Source organism: Salmo salar, chromosome ssa12 (assembly GCF_905237065.1).
Source record: "Salmo salar chromosome ssa12, Ssal_v3.1, whole genome shotgun sequence".
NCBI classification, from domain to species: domain Eukaryota; kingdom Metazoa; phylum Chordata; class Actinopteri; order Salmoniformes; family Salmonidae; genus Salmo; species Salmo salar.
Genome location: NC_059453.1, coordinates 75,422,017 through 75,426,260, shown reverse-complemented (window position 1 = coordinate 75,426,260; position 4,244 = coordinate 75,422,017). Strand labels below are relative to the sequence as shown.

Sequence of the window (4,244 nt, the reverse complement as noted above, 5' to 3'; positions counted from 1 at the left end):
TGCCTTCAAAAAGTATTCAGACCCCTTAAATTTTTCCACATTTTGTTACATTACAGCCTCATTCTAAAATGGATTAAATAAATAAAAAAATCCTCAGCAATATACACACAATACCCCATAATGACAAAGCAAAAACAGGTTTTTATACATTTTTGCAAATGTATAAATAATAATAAACAGAAATACCTTATTAAGATAAGTATTCAGACCCTTTGCTATGAGCTTGGGTGCATCCTGTTTCCATTGATCATCCTTGAGATGTTAATACAACTTGATTGGAGTCCACCTGTGGTAAATTCAATTGATTGGACATGATTTGGAAAGGCACGCACCTGTCTACATAAGGTCCACAGTGCATGTCAGAACAAAAACCAAGCCATGAGGTCGAAGGAATTGTCCATAGGGCTCTGAGACAGGATTGTGTTGAGGCACAGATCTGGGGAAGGGTACCAAAACATTTCTGCAGAATTAAAGGTCCACAAGAACACAATGGCCTCCATCATTCTTAAATGGAAGAAGTTTGAGACCAACAAGACTCTTCCTAGAGCTGGACGCACAGCCAAATTTAGCAATCGGGGGAGAAGGGTCTTGGTCAGGGAGGTGATCAAGAACCCAATGGTTACTCTGACAGAGCTCTAGAGTTCCCCTGTGGAGATGGGAGAACCCTCCAGAAGGACAACCATCTCTGCAGCACTCCACCAATCAGACTTTTATGAAGCCACTCCTCAGTAAAAGGTACATGACAGCCCGCTTGGAGTTTGCCAAAAGGCACCTAAAGACTCTCAGATCATGAAAAACAAGATTCTCTGGTCTGATGAAACCAAGATTGAACTATTTTGCCTGAATGCCAAGCGTCACGTCTGGAGGAAACCTGGCACAATCCCTATGGTTAAGCATGGTGGTGGTAGCATCATACTATGGGGATGTTTTTCAGCAGCAGGTACTGGGAGACTAGTCAGGATCGAGGCAAAGATGAACGGAGCAAAGTACAGAGAGTTTCTTTATGGAAACCTGCTCCGGAGCTCGCAGGACCTCAGACTGGGGCGAAGGTTCGCCTTCCAACAGGAGAACGACCGTAAGCACACAGCCAAGACAAAGCAGGAGTGGCTAAAGGACAAGTCTCTGAATGTCCTTGAGTGGCCCATTCAGAGCCCGGGCTTGAACCCTATCAAACATCTCTGGAGAAACCTGAAAATAGCTGTGTAGCAACACTCCCCATCCAACCTGACAGAGCTTGAGAGGATCTGCAGAGAAGAATGGGAGAATCTCCCCAAATACTGGTGTGCCAAGCTTGTAGCGTCATACCCAAGAAGACTCGAGGCTGTAATCGATGCCAAAGGTGCTTCAACAAAGTACTGAGTAAAGGGTCTGAATACTTATGTAAATGTGATATTTCAGTTTTTTCTTTTTAATATATTAGCAAGAAAAATCTAAAAACCTGGAAAAGTCTAGGGGTCTGTATACTTTCCGAAGGTACTGTACATACTTCCACCAAAAACAGGTAGAAACAATGTAGATGTTAACATGTTCTCTGAAAGCCAACGATCCTTGTTCTGTTATTTCAGTAAGTGCGTGTTTCAGTAAAATATAGGCCATTTTTATAAATGTTTTAATGAACAGTTCTACTCTTTCAACTTGTAAGATCCCTTCAGTACACTGTAAATTGTTGTTTCAACTTGAAAAGATAACTTACACCACTGACTTGCAATTGTTAGCTACATCAACTCTTACATGATAAGATACAAGTGATTGGGGTCACCAATCTTTTAAAATTGAAGCACTGAAGAGTTCTTATAGTGTAAAGACTTAATAAAAAATCCTAAGTATTTTAATTTAAAAAGATGAGTTACTCCTCTGACTTAAAAGTTAAGTTGTATCAACTGGCTTCTTGTACTGTAACTAATATTTGGTTTTGTAAGATAAAAAATGTTTACGGCACTGAAGTAAACACAGAAATTACAGTATACTGAGATGTGCATCTACAGACATATGTTGAAACTAACTAGAATGTATAAAGTGTCTTATGCAGGTCAAACTTTTCCATAACCTGAGGAGACAGAAGGGCCGCAGCAGCCATCTTATGCAGAAAACACTGAGCTGGAGGACACAGAGGAGGCTTCTGTCTTGGAGGAGGCGGTGGACGCTCCCTCCTCCTCATCAAAGAGGTTTCTGCAGAACAGGAAGTGATCATGCAGTGGCAGAACTGCTTGTTCATCAAAATATAGATATGGGGGTTGGACAGGGCTGAGTTTTTGGCAAAAAAAGCCGGAACTGTCATGAACAAGGGTCCGAAGGTGAGTCCCTGATGGGTGAAGGCGTACACGGCAATACTGGAGTAGGGTACCCAGCACAACAGGAAGGAGTTGACCATCATGATGACCATGTTGGTGACCTCTCTCTCAGCCCTCTGGGTGGTTTCAGCAGCCTCTTCGATGGAGCAGAACAGGTTGCCATAGCAGAAGGAGATGACCAGGGGAATGGTGAAGTGGCAGAAGAACATGTTGATGACATAGGAATTTTTATTGATCCCTGAGGTCTGAGTGTAATAGTCAAAACTGCATGAGCATTGCATGCCCTCTGGAATGTAACGTGACCAGCCGAACAGAGGGTGCACGGAACAAGCAGCAGCGATCACCCAGGTGAATGCCACCACCATTATGGCATGGCTCTCCCTGAAGCACAAGTTTACAATAGGCTTTGCAGACAACCAACCTCCTTTCGATACACAACACCACCAGGAACCAGAGGGCGGTCTGACCGCTGTGGGTAGCGCAGAAGCCCTCAATGATGTAGCTGGTGAGGCCAAAGACGAAGTAGCCGTTCATGGAGGTGTAGAGTGTGGTGGTGAAGCCGCTGAACGCCGTGACGAGATCAGCCACATTCAGGTTGAGCAGGATTTAGTGGAGGGCCGTCCGCTGCTTCTTGTGCTCGATGGTGACTTAGAATGTGAGGAAGTTGATGGTAAGGCAGGTGATGATGAGGAAGAACATGTATGCGGACATAAATGCGTAGGCTCAGAGATCAGCCAGCTAGTACTGAGGGTACTCTGAGCCATATATTGAGAGTTTGGCCAGGTTTTAGAACAGATGCCATGTTAGTGCCTTTTTACTCTAAATGTAGGTGATGTAACAATACAATTCCATACGAAATGATCCACTCTAAATAAGCAAATCTGAACCGTGAATTTAAGACATTTTTATTGATTAGAACTGGGATCATTTGTATCCAAGTCAGTACTGTGTTGTGGTCATAGACATCCTATTAAGTTAAATTAGTATTCTAATTCCTAATTCTATGGTTGTGTTCTGAAAACTGTCAGAAATAAACAGCACAAAGCAGAAGTGTCAATTATCACTTAGCAATGGCTATGGAGGAGAAAGTGGTGCTCTCGGAATGTTCAGAACGAAACCGCATTGGCCCAACTCTCTATATACAGGTATATGACTCTGAGGGTACTCATAAGGCCTCCGCACCACTCCTGTAAGCGTTGGACATGGGGATGTAGAATTTGGGTCCCTCTGTGCCTTCCATAGCTGCTGTGTGTGTACAGTCTGTGTATGTATGTGAGTAACCCTTATAAAGGAGCTCACCTGATTGCCAGGACTGATGTGACAGCAGAAATGTATAAATTGATAAATATTCCAATGCTGCTATTCAGAGACAAGCAACTCATCAGGATATTAGGGTAATAATGTCCATCATCATTAATCCAAATGTGCTCTGAACTAGCTACTCATCGGGTTATTCACATTATTATGGCCATTAGGGATATTATTATGGCTAGGAGTTGCTACCTATCAATCATCCTTAGTATCATCAGTCCAAATTGAGAAGTCGTAATCTGGAGCTGGGTGGTGGATCTTAATCTCTACTGTGTGGTTTGGAATATTCACTGAGAGTTAATCAAACAAATACACAGTAGAAGCCTGCATGTTGCTTTATCCCACTCACTTTTTTCACAACTGTGCTTTTTTTTTATTGTCAATGTTTATTGTCAACAGTTGAACAGCATTTGCTTGTAATGGAATAGGATACTGGCTAAAATCTTTATTTTGTGATGGTATATTTTGAGAAATTAAATAGCACCTGTTGTCCACACATTCTGGGTTAGCGACATCAATTAAGAATCCCCATAGGGAGTTTGAATATTAGGTTTAATTACAGTACAATGCACCTAATTTCTCATGGTAGGGAATAAAGCTCAGCCAGTCTTTGTAGCATGACAATTACAGCAAGGTCACCCG

At 42.4% G+C, this 4,244-nt stretch overlaps 1 pseudogene; it reads right to left on the bottom strand.

Annotated features, from left to right (window-relative positions):
• Positions 1-2,078: 2,078 nt before the first annotated feature.
• LOC106565932 (rhodopsin-like) lies at positions 2,079-3,531 on the bottom strand (annotated as a pseudogene).
• Between the last annotated feature and the right edge of the window lie 713 nt (positions 3,532-4,244).